The 22,718-nt window shown below is 44.0% G+C and overlaps 1 long non-coding RNA gene across 1 annotated transcript; it reads right to left on the reverse strand.

The window, feature by feature from the left end:
• Positions 1-884: 884 nt before the first annotated feature.
• Positions 885-12,041, reverse strand: LOC135362186 (uncharacterized). The gene is made up of 3 exons (XR_010406661.1): positions 11,920-12,041; positions 8,644-8,774; positions 885-1,155 (listed from the first exon to the last, which is right to left on the reverse strand). It is a non-coding gene; the product is annotated as an uncharacterized LOC135362186 (long non-coding RNA).
• Between the last annotated feature and the right edge of the window lie 10,677 nt (positions 12,042-22,718).

Below are 22,718 nucleotides of genomic sequence, written 5' to 3' on the forward strand. Positions count from 1 at the left end.
CAATGAGGACATTACAATTTGTGGAGCTTGTCCAAGTTAGCATAGCCAGGACATGGTACATGTGGAAATTGGGCCCAGGTCTGACATCACACCCTGTGGCTTTTCTACATGCCAAGCTATGTTGTTGACCACTTAGCATACAAGTCCAAGTTAAGACCTCTTTCTAAGTTGCCCGAGCACTTTTCTCCAGGCCTCAGCAGGAAACAAATGAACAAGGAGAACAGGAGAATATTAATAAAGGGGCTTCCGCATTTGGAAGTCTCTCATACCCTCTGATGTAAAAGATGAGAATGAATAGGCATGCCCTTCATTCCCAGTCCATGCTCTAGCTGAAGTTAATTGTCCTTCCTCTTCTCCACCCCTCAGTTCCAATCAACCCCAGTCCTTCGCCCTCCAACATATGGAGCAAATCTGCTTCTTCTCTCCGTTACTGTTCGCACTGCCGTGGTGCGGGTGACACCCTCTGTCCCCTTGCCGGCTTCATAACCAGCCTCCTCATCTCTGGCCTGGGGCCTTATCCACAGAGCGAATCTGTCCAAACCCAGATCTGACCCTACTGCTTGTTTCTTTCAAACCCCACAATGTCTCCCCATAAATTACAGGACGAATTTCGTCTCTTAAATCACATACACGGTCTTCCATGGACGGTCTCACCACCATCCATCTCAGCAGCTCAGCTCTGCCTCCTCCTTGCCCCCTCGTTTATGTTCCAGCCGTGGCTAGGACTGCTTCTGTTTCCTCAAACAGATCCCACGCTCCAGACCTATCCTAGAACTGTTCCCTCAATGGGAACCACCCTTTTCCTCTTACACACTTGACTAAATCCTATCCCATCCCTAAAACCTAGGCATCTCTTCCTGCCCCCCCTTCCCCTCTCCAGTATAGTCCCTCCTTCCTCTATGCGCCCATTATACTTTCAGCATCCATCCACCATCACATCACATTATAGCATCATCCATGTATGTGGTCTGCCTCCCACGCCAGCTTGGGGCAGAAGCCTGTACGAGGAAGGAAGCATGAACAAGTGGCCAGAGTGCTCGTATGCAAAATAAAAAGACAAGCAAAGGCGTGGGTTCACACACTTACCTCCTTGGACACAGATTCCGGCTTGCTCACTCACTCTTTTCTCAGAGCAAAATGTTCATACAACCATACCTAAGTGGCAAAAAATAAAAATAAAAGTTAAAAAATCCTCTTTCTGGATTCAAATCTAGCACGACTGAGGGAGCCCCAGGCAGATGCGAGGGAATGTCAGGCTAGCAGCTGCAGAGATATGGGTGTGTTTCTCAGAACAAAAATGCCACCAAATGCCCCACTGAAAAGCATTTGAGGTGCAAATGGATTTGTGAGGGCCCTAGTATTGTTTCTTTCTCGGGGAAAATAAAAACATTTGCAGGTCAAATAAATTTGAGAAATGCTGCATAATTGTATATTAAAAGCTCTGACACGTTCTGCAGTTGTTGTTGTTTGTAAAAGGTGTACAAATGTCTTCAATCTAACATTCCCCAAATACATCTGATTATGGCCCATCCGTCCCTGTGTCTCTTTTCCACACATCATCATCCACAGTATTCCCATTCTAAGCACATTTTAAGAAGCGCTAGTTGAATGAAAGTGTGTTTAAGCTATAGAATCAAGCAGACCCTGGTTTGACTATCTGCTCACCAGGTTCTAGCAGTAGGTGCAGCTCATTTGAATATCCCAACCTTCCTGAATTTCCTCACCTCGCAAAAAAGCTCAGTAATGTCCACCTGGGGGGTTGTTTTGAGGATTAAAAGAGATACTTTAAGTTAATCACTTGACACTTGGTAAGTATTTAGTTGCTAATTCAATTTCTTTCCCCAGCATTTTCTTACTTTCCCCCTAGGGCCCTGCCTGTAGGGCCTTAAACCCTCTGGTAAAGAGGTAAATGTCAACTGCAGGATTACTTGCTTTTTAGGACACCAAGCAAGCAAACACCAAGCTTTACTAATTTTTTCTACTAAATCAACCTAAAACCGTATTTACTGCAGGCAATCCAGCAAGCCCTCCTGTTCAAACTGACTAATCGCTATTTCCAAATAATGACTTCTTTTGTGCCACAGATATCAGAAGACCATGACACAGACAATAAAGCAGAATGTCCTGGCGCCCGTGAGACGCTCAGTTATAAATTAGCTCCCCAACTAGAGAATTGGGGCCACCAGGGTACTATTCAGAACACACAGCACACAAACCTTCATTTTGTTTCTCTTCCTTTGAATAAAAATGTGTCTGATGCTTCACCTACAATGAAAATATTCTACAAGCTGTAAAAAACAAAAGTAATAACACACTTCATAGGCATGCATAACCATGAGATAATTGTGCTTCTCAGTTCGTTGATGTCACCCCCCCTCCCAATGGGGGTGTTATAATGCATGCCTTGTTGTGTGGTAGTTCCCCAAAATATTATTCATAGGAGGTTTATAATAACAAAGCATTACCATAATAAATACTGGTCACAAGAGTCTTCTATCAGAGGAGAAGCCTACTAAACTTGTTCACATTCCCTACCCTTGAATCAAGATTAAATTTCACTTTTTTAATCAAAGATTCTAAACCCTAAGAACTCTGAACCTTGAAATTGATACCCTTTTTAGAAAGAAAAATTAGATCGGAACTGTCAGAAGGAGAGATCAAAATGACAGGAGGCAAATCAGATGACGTGCATGTAAGAGGTTTTCTTTAGTTCAGCTGTCAGGAAAACACCGAAGCGTCTTATCTCCCCAAAAGCCCCAAAGCCACTGTCCCAGGCCAGGCAAGCCAAAATTGTTTTAAGAAAAAATAAAGGCACAAAAGGCTTCTTAGGAAATTCACATTTAAAGTGTTACTTAAGCCCACAGCTTCGACCAGTAGCAAACAGGGGATCCAGGATGGTGGTAGGCAAATGAGAGCAGAAATTATTTATACTAAAGATCAAATCCTGTTAAAAAGAACCCTAAAGAGACCAGGGTTGTTTAATTATTCTACCCTATTACCCTATCAAATATTCTTTCAAGTAAGCGGGTCAGGATTTAGACCTTGGAAATTTAATTATTATACCTAATTTCGTTGGAGAAGCATTTGTTAGAATGTGATCTGACCTTCAGCTTTGATTGAAAAGAGAGCCTATTTTTTAAAAATCCCTTTATAATGAAGTATTGGTAACTTCTCTTGAGGGGTCACTGTCTGAAAGGCTCTCGGATCATTTAAAATTGACAGTGCAGCAGGGTTAAATCTGTAGTCAAGAAATATGTGACATAGAGGTTTTTAAAGCTGTTGTATTCTGAAAGTTAGCTGGAATGCCACTTGCCTTCGCCCCTACAAAAAACATTCAGAAAGGGTTTGCACACAGGCTCCCTGTCTTTGTAAGGAGTACATAGTGATCCTGGGAGAATGAATGACTGGCCCCAATTCTTTATTCTCCCTTGCCCTGGCCTCGTCCTGGGCCAAGGGTACTTCCCTAGCTGCATCAGTAAGGGTTCCATCAGAGAAGCAGAATCATGATGAGGGATATACTGGATTTATTATAGGACTGAGACCTTCTGTGATCTCGGGAGTGAGTTAAACAGTCCCTTGAAGGGCATCGTGCTTGCATCTGGTGCCAGGCCTGAGGCCAGCAAGGCCAGCACTTGGGCAGAAAAACTGTATGCAAAGCGGGGCAGAGCGATGACCAACTGGAGCCCACGAGGATGCGCTAGTTCCCACGTGGGTGTCTCACTGCCTCCAAGCCCCCTACATTTAGGCAGATCTGCAGAAGAGTTGGTGCATTCTTCCTCTGCGCACCCCCCCCCCCCCCGCTGGCCCCACTTGGACCTGCCCACAAGCCCAGCCCATGTGTCAGAGCAGCTGAAGAAAGAAGTCTGGTGGAACCAAAGGAGCTGTGGGGTGGCTGCCGCCCACACCAACAGGGCAAGAAGCAGATGGCCCGCGAGAGCAGCAGCTAGAGATCTGACCCTGGCTTCACTTTCCCTGTGCAGAGAGTGTGCACATTTCCCCTGTGGGGCCAGCCCGCTTCCCGAATCATGCAAGAAAGGCCATTCTGAGAAACAGAGCTCCAGCTTAGCTAATCCACCACACTGCCCCAACTTTGAATTCAGCCCTATGACTTGCTTTGGCCAATGGCAAGAAATGACGGCATACCCCTTCTATGTCCAGAACTTCAGAGACCTTAAGTTCCGCCGGACCTCTTATGCAGAACTGAAGAGTTGCAGAGCAAGCTCAACACAACGTCAGCAGCCACGGCCTGAAGCAGAGGACTCCAGCCAAGCCCCAACTAGATGAGCTAAATTGCCACCAATCTGCAGATGTGTGAGCAACCGCAGATGGTTATTGAAGCCCCGGGGTTTGGGGAAGTAACTGATGCAGACCCAGCTTTACTTGATGATTAAGGACCCCTCTCCCTACCCATCACCCTCAGAGCCTGAATTTCCGCAGTTGTACCAGGCCCCTGCTGCCCACGAGCATATGCCCACGACGTGAGGCAGCAGAAACCCCACAACAGGAATCCAGCCCACTTGCCTGATTTCAGGGCACCCTCTTTCCAAAAACAAAAGAGCACAAATTCAACATTAAACCCCAACTATTGCCACAACAGTACAAAACCTTGAGAAATACAGTGAAAGCAATGCACAAGTCCTGCATCGAAACAAATCTAAAATCTGATTGAGGGACGTGAAAAAATGGGAAGATACACGATGTTCCTACTGGGAAGAATCAGCACTGTCAAGAGGCTAGTCCTCCAAATTAAATTACGAATGTCCTATAATTGTACTTAAAACCCCAGTGGGGTTTGGGTGGGGAAAGCTTGCTAGCATTATGAGGGAAAAGAAATGCGTGGGAATAGCTGAGAATTACTTTTTTCCAAGGTAAGGGAAACACGCCTGGAGCCTGGTGGCGAAGGCCCTTCTGGCTCCGAGGACGCCATGAATCTTGGCTTCAAAGACCTTCACTTTCTGTTTCCGCTCAAGGACATGCCAACGAACTCCGTTTAGAGACTCAATAAAAATTGATGAGGTAAGCGCATATCCACAAACACACAAATAAAAGTTTTGTGTGTGTGTGTGTGTGCGTGTGTTTGAATTTCTTGTTTCAGGCACGCCTTTCCATTCTTCAAGCTACTTCAAAAGCCTAGAAGTTGGGATTGGTCCGTGGACAAGAGAGAAACCAAGAGGCAACCCAGTGGCTTCCAAATACACCCTTGATGGTGCATAAGCTACCAAGTGCTTGGTGGTGATTTAGACTCAAAACAGATCGCTGCCCAGGCCAGCCGGGGAGAGACTGATATGAAAAGTCTCAAGTTTTGCAGCAGATCTGAGAGGGACAGAGCTGAGGTTAGTTTGGTCTTTCAGAAAAAGGCTTCATTTGCACTCAAAAGCCTTCTGTTTCTAACCATCAAAGCCCTGAGTAACAAGGAAATCACATACCAGCCCCTAACACTCAACTGTGGGTTTTCCTGACTGCTCGGCTGTTCCTTATGTGAGCAGCATCAGCTACAGACTTTTGAGTCAAAGGCCACACCAACCGTGATAAGATTTTGAGAGAGAGCTCAAGCAAGCAAGTTTACATCGGCCAACAAATAGTCCCCAGCTCCTTCTGTGGGCCAGAGCCAAGGGCAACTCAGAACAATGATGGGGATTCTGCTCCCAAGAAGGCTGCAGCCCAGAGGGGGCCTGGAGCTGGAGTGAGGTCCATGGATAACCAACGCGGGGCTGAGTGTGGTGAGTGGGGTAGTTCAGTTAGGGAGAGGATCCAATAGTAGAAAGTCCTGGGTTTAAACCCCTCTTCCATAGACCATTATCACTGTGAGCAAACTACCTGGCTTCTAAGAGGCTCTCCTTTCCATCAGCAGAAGTTAGGTAATCCTGGTTCCCACTTGCTAGATCCTCCTGGGATTCAATAAGAAAGTTAAGTAAAGCCCTTTACACTGTGCCTGACACACAGTAGCACTCTGTAGATGTTTTGCATATAAATGATTGTTGAAAACGATGTTGTTAAGTGCTGGGCTGTAGACACTTTCAATAGGCAGCAGGGGGTGGGATTGGGGCTATTGACTGAGCCTAAGGAGTTGGATTAGGCTTCTCAAGAGGAGGGCATGTTTGAACTGGAGCTTCGAGACTGAATGGGATTTCAACAATGTGGGATGAGGGAGGGCTTTCCAGGATGAAGAAAGAACAGGTGCAGAAGGGTAGAGGTGGAAAGTGACATAGAGGAGGCTAGCCCAGGTTGTGGGGTACCCGGTGTGCCATGGTGAGGGGCAGGGGCTTCATCACATAGGCAATGGGTGGTCGTGGAAATGTGTGAAGTAGGACTGATAACATCCTGGTCAGATACATCCATTTCTTATACCATCTTTCCCTTCTAAAGATAAAAACTTCAAAATCAGAGAAAAATAAATGAGGGACGGCTAATAAGCAGGCAGCCCCAGAGTCCACTCTTCCATCACACTTCGGATCCTGTACAGCCTATTATGCTCTACTTTGTGGGACCTAATCTTCCCACCATATTCTGGCCAGGCAAGCCTGGTTGCCAGGCTGTTCCATTTTCCCAGAGCCCCTTCAGGTATAAGAAAATATTTTTCCACTGGGAGTCTACTAAATGTCATGTCTAATTTAATCCTAAATATATTTCCACAGAAAAAGGAGTCAGATGAGTAAACCTCTCCTAAGCCCCTGATTTCTTGTTTCCCTAGCCCTTCACCCACATCTCCGTTCCATCTTTTTTTTTTTTCTTTTTCTTTCTTTTTTTTTTCTTTGTAAGGAAAGTAAAAGTGGACAGGGGAGGGGAGGGGACAACTCCCCCAGTTACTGATTTGTTTTCCATCCTTAGCCCTGGATTTCTTTCTCTCTGACCTGCACTGAGACAGGACAGATGGAACAGTGCCAAAGGGAGACTAACTTATTTATCTTGAAAGCATAAATTACCTCCAATTATCAGAATACCAATTATATCCAAGTAAGCACCTCTGCCTCTCCTTAAACCTCTTGGTTTTCTCAGCTGCTCATTTAAGTTTTCACAAGATAGCAGAAGGTCAGAAAGTCAGGGACAAATTTAGCTTTGCTGTAGATCTAAGCCCCCTCCCCATTCCACCTCTGTTTTCTTCCCTGCTCTTCTTCACGGGTAGACCTTCAGTGATTCCAATCAGAGTGTCATGATGGGAAGAGCCCTGGTTAGGAGCAGGATACCAGGCTTAGCATGGGCTTTGCCACCACATTCCCATGGGAGGCCACCCTCTTCTTTCCCCTGAGGCTCACACTCCACATATGTAGGACGAGGGAACTGAAAAGTTTCTCCCCCAAGACCCTTTCCCATTCTCACTGCCATGATTTCAAGATTCCAACCCAAGTTCACCTTTTGTTTCTGAATCATGCTCAGTTTGATTTCAAATGATTTCTTAAAGCCTCCTTGTGCTGTGTGCGTTAGCACAGAGCTACTTGAAGTGTGGCTATGGACCCAGGCCAGTCTGCAGACTGTTACTGGCCTGTGATAAGATAAGCTGGCAAAGTTGAGAGCAAGTGATGGAAACTTTCTGGCAATTTGACATGGCTGTGACATCTACATGCATGACAAGCCAGCTCGTTGGTTGCACTTGCCCAATGAGTTGCATGGGCACGAACTGTGTCTGAGCTATATGCAATAGGAGCACATATAAACAGAATGGAAATCAGAAAGAAACAAATACTCCAACCAGGTGTTCAAGGTCAGCATCAACAGTCATAAATCATGTTGCTAGTTTGTACCGTTGATACGATGTGATGAGGATGGCCTCTGTAGTCTTGGTCCCAATAGCTCATAACCCCAGTCTTCTCATGAGAAAAAATACCAGATAAATTCCAATAATGGGACATTCTACAAAATACTTGCCCATTGCCCCTTAAAACTGTCAAAGTCGGGGCGCCTGGGTGGCTTAGTGGGTTGAGCGGCTGCCTTTGGCTCAGGTCATGATCCGGGGGTCCTGGGATCGAGCCCCACATCCAGCTCCCTGCTCAGCGGGAAGTCTGCTTCTCCCTCTCTCTCTTCCTGCCACTCTGCCTACTTGTGCTCTCTCTCTCTCTGTCAAATAAATAAATAAAATCTTTAAAAAAAAAAAACTGTCAAAGTCAGCAAAAAAGGGCAAGTCTGAAAAATGCCATAGCTGAGAGGAGCTAAGGAGTCAAGCTGATTAAATATAATGTGGTATCCTGGAGGGGATACTAGAACAGATAAGGGACATTAGGTAAAAACTAAGGAAATCTAAACAACCAGGCACTTTAGTTAATTCATTTCTTAAAAAAAGAAACAAACTGGTCCTTACCACAGATAATTTAAGAAGAATCATTCTAACATATATTAATTTATTTAACCCTCCCAAAAGCCCTGGGAGGTATGGAGAGTAAGCATTATGGTTGGCATTTTATGGAAATTTTGACTACACTTCTCTTGACTTCTATTGTCTCTCTTGCTCTTACCCACTTGCTTTTCTAGGTAGAGAGACATTTATCCAACTTTAAGCTATTTTTCTGATTAAAAATAATATGCTTGGTGTAAAAAAATAGAAAATATATACAAGAATAAAGAAACAGATTCCTTTTAAAAAAGTCACCAATTATTTCCCCAATCCATAGCCAACAGTTGTTAAACTTCAGTCTTTTTCTGAGCACTTACCATTCCTAAGTGCGAAGAGGAGAGAGTGGGTACCGGAACTGAGAGAGAGAGCAAGCAAGCGCCGGGCAGAGAGGGTCATCCACCAAGAGATCAGGAGATGGGACCTCCGCAGGAGAGATACAACCAGACTGCTGGAAAAGGGAGGAGACAAAGTGAGGAGTAGCCTGATGGTCCGTACACAAATGAGAAGGTGCTCCTTGAGGTGAAGGGGCTGCAAAGGCAAGGGAGAGAGGGCTAGATGGTAAAACAAGGCACTGGAGGAGGTGAGAGGGGCGGGGTCAAGAGCCATGGTGGGGGGTGGGGAGGCAAGCATCGGAACAAACAAAGGACTGGATTCCTCAGAATCGAAATGAAACAAAGAGGAAGGATAAAAATATGTGGATTTCTAAAGCACAAAGGACGCTTCAAGTCAAACGACCTTATCTTCTTTTGGCAAAGTAGGATTTGAGGTCACCTGCTACTGAGGAGGGGACAAAAACACAACCCGAGTTTAAGTGTGAAACATTCCTCAGCTGTGTCCATGGACAGCCGCTACACTTGAACAAACTGTGGACTTGGCATTGGTGCGCTTTCAACCTTGTGACGGCAAACCCTGAAAGGAAGCCCCAGAGTCACCCGTGAGCTTTCCCAAGCCCGGCACAGATTGCTTCATCAGCCAAGAGTTGAATTCAACATTCCCCACGTACAGAGATGCTACTCAGCATGAGACACACTTGTAACCCTCATTAGCTAGAGGATGACGTGATATCGCACCGTATGATACTCCAGTGAGGAACCTGAGGTCATGAAGAACATCAGAACCCACTACAAACAGAGAAAGCAAACCACAGTGAGAACAGAGTTCTAGAAAATGTTGACTAGAGGCCAGGAGGAGTTACGGATGTGTCCCAAGGAGTAAAGAGGAGGGAATCTTCCGCTAGGTCTGGTAGCCACTTCTACCGTCAGGATGGTATGCCCTCTCCCCCTATACCTTGGAAACGAACCCCGATTTTGTTGGCAACAACCAGATGCCCAGCCAAAAGACTACATTTCCAACCCTCCTCTTCAGGTGGCATGGCATGTGGCATGGTTCTAGTTAAGTTATATAAGCAGAAGTTGTTGGATGAAGTTACCAGAGAGCCCCTTAAGATGTGGGGATGGGAGTAGGAAAAGGAGGAGCGCAGACTCAGCCATCTCCTGCAGTTTCTCTCTTTGTCTACCCCCTTCATCCTATCTAGAACATGAAAGAGATGCCAGAGGAGAAGGGGGGGGCGGGGGCAACCATTGCTCTGCAGAGAAGAAAGTCAAGAGATCACCAAGAATCTGGACCCTGACATCCTGAGCCATGGTTCCAAGGTCAGCAGCTGTGTGCCTCCAGACTGCTCATTGTCAAAGAAAAATAGAACCAGTAATTTGTTTAAGGCTCTGCTTTTGGGGGCTTTGTTCCTCCCAGCCCAATATAATCCCCAGTCCACAGACTAGGCAACATTTCATTTCAATCATTAATTTAGAAATAGTGTGTCAGATATTTGCTTGTAGTTGAGTTTCATGTAGCAAATGCCCCTTGAAAGAACCAGGCCATCATTTAGGGGCTTGGAAATCTTTCTGTAGAACTGAGTGTTTTGTTTTGGGGGTGTCTGTCTTTGCTGTAAAGCGAGCTGACCTACATGCACAACATATGATAAGCATGAAGCAGTCCAACTGGTTTTATTAGTTTTCCTTGGGCTTTGGTCTAAAAAGGTTTCTTGCTGAGTTGATTTCACCCCCGATAACTTCCTTCACACTCCACTTCCTAATCGAAAAAGGCCCACATCAGGGGTAGAGAAACAGAGACCAATCCTTTCCCACCCCTCTCTTGGGACTCCTTAGCTCTTTACTATACCGCTGGGCTGGCTTAGCAAAAGCAATTTGATGTCCAGAATTTCCTGGCAGCCTTCCATGAGTCTGTCTGCCTCATCAGAAAACTCCAATCAGTAAGTCTGTGGGCTAAAGGGAGTCTGATCTCACTGGTGGTGTTGCCACACTTTGTTCTTTTTCTGATATATTCTGTATTCATAGTGGTTTTGTTCCTTTTCAGTTCTGAAAGCTGACATGATTTTGGAAAGTGAACCATGCTTCCCTAAATTCTGGCCCATCCCCCCCTCGAAACTCTCTAAGCTGTTAACCTTCAGGTAAATCTCCCCAGAGGAGGGCTTTTTGTATTAGATTCCAAACCACCATTCCTTACCGCCTTGATTTTAAAACTATTGTTAGTTGCAATGTAGCTTTTCTAAATTAAAGCAAAAGGGGAAGGCCAATACATAAAACCAGTAAAAGCAAGGTTGTTCTCATTAAAGTGTAGGTGGGTGAGGGGAGGGAAGAGGTGTGTGAGGGGGAAACATCTGGGAGACCCTTTGGATTCACCATAGCCTTTCCCCAAGGAAAGCATCCATGGGGATCCTTCAAGGAACCCTGGGATTCCAAGGAACACTCCAAAACCCATTTTGCCAGTAAGCCCAGAGTGGCAGGAAGAGGTTTCATCACTGTCTTTAAGATAAGGAAGCTAAAGGCAACTTGAATCCAGGACACTGGGGATGTGGGATGAAGAGTCTACTTAAAACCTCCCCTCCATTTCCAAATCGTAGTGATCATTTTCAAGCCCTTTGCATTTTGTCTGGATTTGTCTTCAATGGGCTCGAAAAACTTGTTGATTTGCCAAACCTAAATGGACTTGGATCGTTACTATGGCTCCCTAGCATTTTCTAAGTTGCAAAGTAATGAGCCTGCGGTATACGCAGATGAGCCATATGATATGACCCACAAGCAGTGATTGCGAATTAGGGACTGGATTAAGGGACACGTTCTTTGGGGTGAGGTCCTTAGCGAAAACAGAAGGTATTCCCTCACCCACAATGCCAAATTCTATCTATGTGTTCTGCGGTTTACAAGCAGACACACCTACAAGACAAAAGGCTCTTATCCACCAGAAGCTCAGTTTCCTTACCAGCACAATGGGAAGAGTAACCCCAGGTATTTCTTAGAGTAGCCCTGGGGGCCAAAGGAAATAAGGTCACCAAGTTCTTTGTGCCCAACATACCCTACAAGTTCAATTTCCTGTGTCCTTCCTTCTATTTGCCTTATGGGGCGGCAGGAGAGGACAGGGTGGACCTGCTCTGATTAACTTAGGAAAGGCAGAGTAGTGAGTGATTGGCACCCCCCGGGCTCAGGACCGCAGGTAAACCTCGGCCCTGGGCCCCCACCAAGCTCTCCAAGCTCAGAACATCCCAGCTCTTCATCTTCACATACACCAGCACTCACTCTTTTGTTCGACTTTTCTTCACTTGTCAGGTCCCTGGGAGGGGCCCCTCACTGCTTGCAATGACTGTCTTTGCTCTGCCTTCAACAACGCAGCTTCCATTTCATTCTGAGCATGCTGGCTCCTTAAAAAGGGGTTCCTTTGACCAACAGCAGAGTTGAATGTTAGAGTGAGGAAAATGTTTCCCCTCTCCTGCTCTGATTTGGACCCATTTTTGACAGAGTAGAGAGTCTGGGACCCCAAGTGGCATCACCTGCAAACTGTGGCCAAGAAGCCATTTATTTCCACTCAGGACTCATCCTGCAATCTGAAAATCCCACCACAAAGCTGTCTTCAAATTACCCCAGTGGTTAGAAGCGGCATTACTTTCAGATCTGATGGGAGTCCACCAAGATTTTGGTAGCAGGCAGTGGAAGAAAACCCCCCAATACTGTCTAACGCCCACTCCATCTTGCCTTTTAACACTTCTAAGGAAGGTTCTCTTCTGTCTCTTGCCAAAAACTGGAGGTAGTGGAAGAGAACTAATATAGTTGGATTTCCTCTCTCAAGCCAGGCCTCGTGCGAGACACCTGACACTACTTTAACCCACGCCATAGTCCTTAGGGCCAAGAATCATTATCACCATTTTGAGTGAAGACATTGAGGTTAAGTGCTGCAAAGTTCATCATCCAAGTTGAGCTTTTAGAGAGCGGAGCTGCGCTTTGTTCACTTTTGTCCCCAGACCGCAGTTCCTAGAATATCATGGGGACTCTCTCAGAAGGCTCAGCTCTGTGGGTACAGGGATGGTGACGAAAATTTGGAACCCAGGCCAGAGTAAGGTGTCAGGGAGTGCGCTCAAGCTGACGAAGGGGAAGGTCTGGAGAAAGGCCTTCTGTGTGGGGCGTGGAGCCTGCTGTCTGGCTTTCCCCAGTGATGGGTTCGAGGTTGCAAAGAAAAGCAGGCTTTAGAGTGGGAGGGAAACACCCGAGCTTGGATTCCCCTTCTGCCGGTTTACAATCTCTGTCACTTTTGTCATCTTATATGATCTCTTTGAGCCTTCATTTTCCATCTGAAACAACAGAGATAACAGTATTTATCTCAGACAGTCATGAGTATTAAACGAGAGAACATATGTGAAATCTCCTAGCCCAGATCTTGGCATACAAACGATGCTCTATAAACACTTGTTTCTGCCTTCCCTTCCCCCACCAGCCCAAAGCATTAACCGACTCTTTATAAGGTGACAGGTTTGTATTAAGTATCACCACAACCTCCAATGGTCACAATCTCAATGTCTTTATGAAGTGGTACAGTATCTAGAAATGATGATTTAAAAAAAAATTCAGGGGCGCCTGGGTGGCTCAGTTGGTTAAGCGATTGCCTTCGGCTCAGGTCATGATCCCGGAGTCCCGGGATCGAGTCCCGCATCGGGCTCCCTGCTCGGCAGGGAGCCTGCTTCTCCCTCTGACCCTATCCCCTCTCATGCTGTTTCTCTCTCTCTCTCTCTCAAGTAAATAAATAAATAAAATCTTTAAAAAAAAAATTCAGAATAATGAAACGAGAATACGATACAGTGGATTACTGTCTTCATTTCACGTCTCCCCACCCCCGTAACTGAAACCACTTTCAAGTTTTATTTAGTACAAAATTAATTTCACATTTTCATCAAGGAACTCAGGGTGATTCAAATTTTCCAATACAGAAATTCATAGCATTCATTACTGGTATTTTTCAAGACAAAAAAGTTTATGCCAGAGGAGACCCTTTCGGTCCTGCTGTACGAGCAAAATAAAAAACTTTTTACATGACACTTCCAAATTTAGGCTTGACATTAATGTTTCATAAGAGAGCTGATTAAAAAAAAGTCTTCATCAGTTACTCAGCCTCAACTTTCTCATTTCCCAAATAAAAAGTGCAATTTCATTTACCTTAGAAATAAACTGGCTTCCTCTTGTACTCAACCCAGAAACGACACTGGGCTTGCTTGTCAGGGAGAAATGCACATTATGTCAACATATGTGGGTGAAGTTCTGGCCACGGAAACTGGGACAGTTGGCGTCCTGCGCTTTCTTGCTGGTCCAGGCTACCTGGAGCGACCCCAGGGCTGTTCATAGCGGTGAACAGCGGCTCGAGCGATACCTCGTGGCATCAGGACGAGGACTCACCTAGGCTGGATTCTATCCCAGGCAAAGAAAAGCAGAGGCTGTGCTTTGGGACATCAGTCCTACGCATTTTAGGGAGCACTCCCTGCTGTTATTCACCAGAACATAATCTAGCGTCAGAAAAAACAGCCAAACTGGGGCAGGTGAGCAGGGGCCAGTGGCCAGAGAAAGGTGAGTGGGTGCTTTCTGGACACTCTTGTGTGCACACTGCCTCAGCGTGTTCCCACTTGTCCTGACCCCAAGATTCCTCACCTGCTTCTTTCCGGTGCTGGAATCAAACCATCGTCTTTCCTAGCCCTGCCCCAGGCCCTGGGAGCACCTCTCAGCCATCCTCGGGATGCAGTCAGTCTTCGGTTCTCTAGCACTTAGGAGATCTGACATTTGTGCCCACACTTAACACTCTTAGTTCATGGTCCCTCTCTCTTTTTGAGGTAAAATTCCCTTAACATTAAAGGTAAAATTGAGGTAATTTGAGGTAAAATTCCCTTAACATTAAAATTCACCATTTTAACCATTTTAAGGTGTACAATTCAGGGGCTTTTAGTAAATTCACCATGTTGTGCAACCATCACCACTATCTAATTCCAGAACATTTTCATTATCCCCAGAGAAACCCTGTCCCCAGTAAATAGCCACTCCTGGCAACAACTAATCCACTCCTGTCTCTATGGATCTGCCTATTCTGGACAATGCGTGATAAGCAGCACTTTTGCCTTGGGCAAAACCATGAGAAATGAAGTTCAAAAGAAGGCCCAACCCGTTTTTAAGATATCAACATGTCATCAACAAAACAGTAAATTGCTCTCAGAGTAGATTTCATGTATTTTGTTCTATTGTCTCATTCCCTAAAATCCATCTGTGGCATTGCAATAAACCCAGAGTCTTAGTCAATAGCATGCATGCACGGAGAGCTACATGGGTCCAAATATGTCCCTGCACATGCATGTATGTCACTGTACATACATGTTCTGTTTACCCAGAAAGGTGACCTCCCCTGGTCTCTGCACTGAAAGGCCTTGCTACTGTCCAATGAGAGGTAGCACATTTTGAGACATGCTAGTGAGAAGGGCTCTCGATTACAGCCTGGCACAGTGGGAGAAACGGCGCCGATGGATTTGGGCCAAGTCACCCTTGCACTTGGGTCTCATGGACTCTGTTCCCGTCTGGATCTACTATCTGTGCTCGTAGAAGTTCAGGAAGGGGGCTGTAATGCACTGATCTGTCCGAGGCTTCCTGGCAGCACTCGGGGAGCACAATACACTTTTGTAGAAGCATGTTCAAAGGTCAACCCTACTTGTTAAGATTCTTAAGGTGTCTGTTTCATTTAAATCAAGTTTTGTGTTTGTACATGTGTGTTTTTTAAGGGAGAATGGAATCTCCTGAGAGAACAATCCCACTTAAATTAGAAACAGGTGGAGGCATTCAGTAGGCCAGCTCTGTAAAGATGTGTTATTATATCTTACGTTTATAGGAATTTTATTCACAGACAAGGACACATATGAATTATAGGATTCTCTGGTGCCCAGGCTACCTGGTTCTTCCCATCCCGATGGAGTTGTTTAGATACAAAAACTCTTTTCCTCTCCTTTAGGTAGAGATAAGGAAGAAAAATTTATTACAAATTAAAGAGCTGAATATTAGCTAAATATTATGGGAACACTTACGAAACATTTCAGTGTGGCATCACATTTGATACCAAAAAAGTGGAAGAGACCCGAGGTCTGTGTGGACCACACTGCTTTCAAAAGCATTGGCCTGTTTTGCTTTCACTGTAACAGCACTGCCCACCTAGAGGCCAAAGACCTGTCTAAATATGAGACAGACTTAGAGACAAGATTAATATTGTTCATAGGACTTCCTGCACTTAAAATTAAATACATAAAACTATATTTCATAGGCTGTTCACAATTACTGCTTCTTCCCCTGCCTTCCCAAAATTGCTTTATCACATACGTCAATATAATGGGCTAGGGAAGCAGGAATAAGAAGGAAAAGAAAACTAACATTTATTGACTGCTTTGTCCTCTATATTAGATTTTACTCTATTTGATCTCATTTTTATTTCTTACAACTACCATGTGAGGCAGATAGAATTCTCTCCATTTTACAGATGAGAAAACTGAGATTCAGAACGATTGAGTAACCCATCTGAGCACACATAGCAACCAAGAACGGGAGCTGGAATTGGAAGCCAGGCTGGCCCAACTTTAAGAATTACATAATGCTGTTGGTATTTGACCAGAAGCTCCCAAATATAGTGGGAAGTGCCAGGCCATCCCGCTCCTAGTCCAAATTCCACCACTCTCTGGGTAATGCTGTGAAGAGCCAAGAATTCTCAGGGCTTCACTCTCCCCAGTGGTGCCATGGCAATAACACTGTCTGTCCCTTCTGCCTCTCAGGGATATCATGAACCTCATATAAGGAAATTTATGGTAGGGGACAGGGGAGAGACCTTGGAATACAAAATTAAAGTAGTTGTTAATAGGGTTTTGTGATCTACAGATCTCCCCAAAGTGGGATGCACGGGTTACGTCACTGGAGTATGGGAAGAAATTAATTATTCAAACTTCTATTTATATTTCATTTACCTTTGAAAAAAGAAAAATATACAGATATTAATAATAGTAGAGGTACATAGTTTATCAGTAAATTTATAGATATTAGGAGTGGATGCCCCCCAATCTTTTACTGATTAGGAGCATGATCAGAAAAATGTGAAGACCACAAATCTATACAATAAACAATATATATCCAAAATATGGTGATATTGTTGGGGGTATATGGGTAGTGGTGGCTGTAGACATATAACGGAACTACCCAAGTGAGTAGCTCAGAGTTCTACTAAACGTCAAATATTTGTTTTTAATCCCCAAGCATCTCAGCATAATGGAAAAACCATAAAAGTCACTTTTTTTTCTTTTTTGTCTTTTAGTGGACGAGTTGAATTATTCATTATCTTAATTCAAACACACTGGCATCATTGGTCTACATAAGGTGACCTTTTGTTTTACTCATTCATTTAGTCATTCATTCAGTTACAATGCCATGAATACTCATGAGCCCATTACTCTCTTTAAGAACATGAAGTATATTTACTTCTATTTATCTATGTGTCTATTATCCTATATCCTGCCTTCCCACACAGAAGTAACTAGGATCCAGAATATTATGATTATCATTCCTTTGCTTAAAAAGTTCAATCAAATATATATAAATGCCTAAATAATAAAGTGTTTGAACTTTATAAGAAGAGTGTACTGTTCTAAGAAGTCACTTGGGACTCGTTTTCATTTAATATTATACTGACTGAAATCCATACTGTTGTGGGTGGCTGTAGGTCAGTCCATTTCACTGCTGTGTCATATTCCGTTGTGTGATTATACCATAAGTTATTCATTCATTTCCTTGAGGATGGGCATTTGGATTATTTCCAGTTCTTTGCTACTAAGAACAATACTTCTTTGAACATTCTTATATGTATCTCTTGGTGCTCATACGTAGGAATTTCCTACAGGAAGTGGAAATTGGGGGCAGTAAGGATATGTGAAGGTTCAATTTAACAGAATAAAACCGCATTATTTTCCAGAGCAGTTATACCACAGGTTCACTTTGTTAGCCAATTTATTCAGTTTTCTCATATGGGAAACCTGACTAAAATGACTACCTTACAGGTACTTGTGAAGATTAAAATAATTAAACAAGAAAGTACCAGCACCCTTTCTAGAAAACAAAAGACTGTCAATAAATTAGTGTTAAATCTCTTTCTCCGGGTTAGCTTAAGACTATGCCTTGTGCAGAGCTTCCTTCCCATCTATACCCTGAGGGAGCTGGAGAGGAGGGACGCTAAGCCCACTACAGCTCTAACACTTTGTAAGCTGGTGACAAATGCTGGACCAGTAACCCCTCATGGCAGGTTCCAGAGGCTTAGCTTTACAGCGGGATATGCTTTCTCCCCACCCTGGTACTTATTCCCTGATCTGCGGAGCAGATACTCATTGGAATTCCTGCAAAATCGGGTGACAGCTGAGAGGTTCTTGGTGCTAAATAATGGCTGCAATTACAACAGGAAGGAAACAAAACTGCTGATAAAACTGTACTCGGAATGAAATCCAAACTCTCTCCCAAGGTCACATGTGACCCATCCTTGCTGACCTCTCCTGCCTCAGCCCTCCCTAGCGGTTTACCTCTTTGCTCTTCAGGCCACAGCTGTTGTTCTTTTTTGGTTCCTGAAACGCTCCAGGTTACTCTCTGCCTCAGGGCTACTGCACAGGCTATTCCTTCTGCTCAAATGCTTTACAGCCCACTCTTTCCATGGATGGTTCTTTCTCATGCTTTAGCTCTCTGCTTAAAGCTACGTGCTCAAAAGGCATGTCCTCTCCTACCCCATGTGAAGTAGTTTCACACTTCCAAATATTCTCAGTCTCAGCCCTTGGGGTCTTCATGACATTTGCCTACATTTGTGGTGATTCTATATATATTTACCTGTTTACTTTTATTTTCCCCTTTCTCTACTAAAATGTTAGCCCTATGAGGGCAGAATCTATCCATCTTAATCATTCTTGTACTCCCCAGCCTCTAACACTGTGCCAAACATTAGCTGAATGAACGGATGTATTAAGTGTCCACTAGGCATCAAGTTTTATGTAAGCCATTCTATGCATGTAACTGTTTTTCATTATCTCAACAACCCTGTGACATAGCCATTATTAACCCCATTTAGAAGGTAAGGAAACAGGCTTATGGAGGTTAAGGAACAGCTCCAAAGGCTCACTTCTAGGGAGTGGTAGAGCTGGGATTTGAACAAAGATCTGACTTCAAAGTCTGTGCACTTCCCACTGAATCATGAAGCCCATAGGAAAAGGTATTTAAGGAATCCAACTGATGTCGGGTGGCCTTTTCAAATTGCCAACCCAGAGTTGCCCTGGGAATTTCTCGTGTTCTATGCTAAATCTCAGAGCTGTTAGTTTTGCAGTATTGCACAACATACGGATAGAAAATGTCACCTGACTTCTTTATCTGTTAAACAAACATTAAGAACAGCTATTTGGCCAAACTTACGCTATTGTTCCCGCATCTATCACAGTACAGTATTACTTATCAATGGAAAACCATGTTTCCAAAATGTCACAGCAGGACTTTAAAAGTTAAATAGACCCATAAATCATTCTTCTAAAAGCAACAAAGCTGACCTCTTCTTTAGCACTCAAGATATTTAATCTGTAACTTATTTAGCTTGTGTCATTTCTTTTCCCCAAAGTTTAAATACTAAAGCTGCTATTTTCACTTCTTTTTCTTATTCCCCAAGTGATTAGGAAATAGCACTCTTCAGAAACACAGGCCGCAGTTATATCTTCAATAAATAGATTAAAAGAAAAGGTTTCCTTGGCCCACAGACATACTGTACTCTCACTCAAGGGACCCAAACACCAAAGGAAAATGGTTAGAATACAGGTAACTTCCAATTTTCAGGTATTAGTGGGAAAGTTACTCTTCTGTGGGCCATCATTTTAGAAAAGACTAGAGAGTCATACCTTTCTGCCAACCACAAACATTATTTCTCTCAAGATTTAACTAAAGATTGTGTGCCCACCCCAGGAACTCTCATCTGGACTAGTCCCAATTCCTGCTACTTAATTCCATTCTCAACACCTACAGATGACACTCACACCACATTATTAACTTTGGGTTTAGGTGCTACCTTATGTTTTTGTTAGTTCCAAAATTTTGCTGCGTGAGTAAATGTCCAGTCTTATCACATTTAGATGGCAAGCATTTCAAGAGCAGAGACAACTTCTTCTTATTCTTGTGTTCCACACATGTCTATGAATGCATACATTCAGTCTTCTATCCCTCCAGCCACTCCAGATTTCTTCAGAGCAATTCTAAGGTTTTAGAAATGATGGTAGAGGCTCTTGAAAGATATACATGCAATTTGAATTCAATCAAAATGAAGAGATACTAATTCAATGTGTATAGAAAAAAACTACAGCATAATGTTGACAGCAGTTGTCTCAATTAAGGTGAATAGAGTTCCTTCACTGATTTTTTCTACATTTTCAGTAAGAGTATAGGTTTATCTTATATCAGAGAAAAGCTATTTTAAACCCAATCTAATCTTTAAATTAAAAGAATGAAGTCAGACTTACAGAACAAAGAGGCAGATAGAAATACAGTGAGTGAGCACTCAGATAGGACTTAAAAGTTTGAATCTGAGGTGGGACTTTGCCCCTTACTAACTGTGTGATCTTTTCAAGACTTGGTGTCCTTGTCTATAAAGTTGAAGATGGAAATATCTCCTTTATAGAGTTGTTCTGAGGATTATATGAGATAATGTGACTGAAAATGCTTTACAAGATTGCAAAAAGCATTAAGTAATGAAAGGTGTTATTACTTAGGTTGTGAATTGGGTCTAGTTTCAATTGGCCAGTGCTGGAAGTCAGACCTGTTGGAGATACCACTAAGCATATTATGGGATTAGGAGGCTCAAGGCCAATTATCCACAACAGTGGTTTAAATGTTTGGTTCTTCCAACCCCATGGATGTCACAGTTTGCTCCAGATGAGTGAATGTCAAAAATGTCTTACCAATTCAAGTGCCCTCCCTACTTGAAATTAAGACCCAGGCATTGGGGCACCACAGAGGGTGGGTTGGCAATCCCTTGGGCTCATGTTTCTTTTATCTTTTTCTGGGCTAGGATAAAATTACAAAGATCTATTTTGAATTTATTCTCATAAGTCAGGGAAACTATAGGGAACATGTTGATTTATTTCTCCAGTTCATAAAAAAGAATAAAAAGAACAGTGGAGTCTCTATATCTAAGATAAGATGGTAAACTTTGGTTTAGAGGAGAAAAAAAATGCATTTCTACCATGACCAAGTCTCAACTTCCTCATATCTTGTATTATTCCTCTTCTAAAATTCCATTAATAGTTTTGGAATTTACTGTAGCTCCTGCAAAGCTCTGTGGCAAATATTCACTCCCCATGTCACTTACCTAACTATGGAAACAAACCCTTCACAGCATATGCTAATGTATTATTTCCCATCATTCTAAATTTCTATGCACCAAGCAAAAGAAGTGCATTTCCAAAAGTACTTGACAAAGGTTGCCTAAAGTCAAAACTGACCAAAGAACTGCCAAGTAGGTCACCAGACATAAGGCATCCGCACCTCCTCTGAACCTCAAGTTTTCAAGCATCCTCTCCTCTCTCCCTCTCTCTCTTTATTAAATGGAAAGATAACAGCTGTTGGAGTCAGATTGCCCTGGGTTCAAATTCGGACTCCACTTAAAAGGTTTATGGATGTGGGTAAACAGGTTGGCTTCTTGTTAGTAAGAATACCTAACGTGCAAAACTGTTATGAGGATTAAATGAGATGATTGCAAAGCATCAAGCACAATGCCTGGCACACAATCAGGCTCAATGAATGTTAGTTTCTCTCTCCCCCTCCCTGGCCTACTTCATGCTAGTTTGAGCATAGCACATGTCCTGATTTTACATTCAGCACAAATTCCTGGACCTCTGGCATATCTAATGTTCCAAGCATTCAGAGGTAATAAATTGGAGGGAGTCCCCAGGGCTGTGGGAAGCCTGGCTTCCCAGCCCCTTAGGCAGACCACCTACTGTTGCCTGAAAGCAGCCAGCCTGTGAGGAAAGCAGCTGCCAGATACAGGGACAGGGGATGGGCCTCCATCTGTACCTCCACCCTCTTGCCTCTGTGCACAGAGCGCAGCTACGGTTCCCCAGGAGACACCAGGGAGAGGTTTCAGTGTTTCAGATGACAGAGCAGTCTGTGCTCTCTGACCCAGATTAGACTCGACCCAGAATCAGCTCACCCGCCTATGTCACCAGCAAATGATTTTAATTCACTCCCAGGAGACTGTAAGGAACACTTGGACCAGGAACACGTATAATCTGGCTGAGCTCTGCAGTGAGCATTCATAAGGCTGTAGGTTTCCCATGTTCCCCTAATATTTCACTGGCCTGTCAGCTTCAGCTTGCCTGTGGGAGCCAGGCTGCACATTCAGCACTCCTGGGTCCCTGGAAAGTTGGGGGAGCGAGAGATGAGGAGGAGGCCGGAGGAGACTCTAAAGGGAAGAAGAAAGGGAAGCATACTTCAGCCCTAACCACAGTGGTTCTCAGAGTGTGGCCCCCAGACCACCAGCAGCAACAGCATCACTGAGAGCTTGTTGGAAATGAAAATTCTCAGGTCCTGCCAGGGCCCTATTCAATCAGAAACTCAGTGGTGGGGCTCAGCTATTTGTGTTTTCACAAGTCTCCCTGTGAATCTGATGCATGCGATAGTCTGAGAACCACCGACCCAGTTAAATAATGCTTAGGTAGACTTAAAAGTCTAAGTTCAAGGAGAAAAGCAAGAACCCAGCAAGTACAATTATGATAAAGGAGAAAAGCTCCAGATCTGATCCCGAGGCCTTCATCTGAATTCTAACTGCAATAATTGCTAGCTGTGTGATCTCGGGCAAGTTGCTTCACTTTTCTGAGCCTCACTTTCCCTGCGTGTGAAATAGAGGTAATTAGACCTCCCCTGCAGAGGAGAGAGAAGCTCTCCACAGCTGGCTTGGTGTTTATAAGCCTGTTCTTACTCCACTACATCACACAGCTTCTCCTGTAGAGCCTCAGGTCAGGATCTCTCAACCCTGA

Source organism: Mirounga angustirostris, unplaced genomic scaffold, assembly GCF_029215605.1.
Source record: "Mirounga angustirostris isolate CCGP_5_RB_7025 unplaced genomic scaffold, mMirAng1.0.hap1 SCAF_12, whole genome shotgun sequence".
Lineage (NCBI taxonomy): Eukaryota > Metazoa > Chordata > Mammalia > Carnivora > Phocidae > Mirounga > Mirounga angustirostris.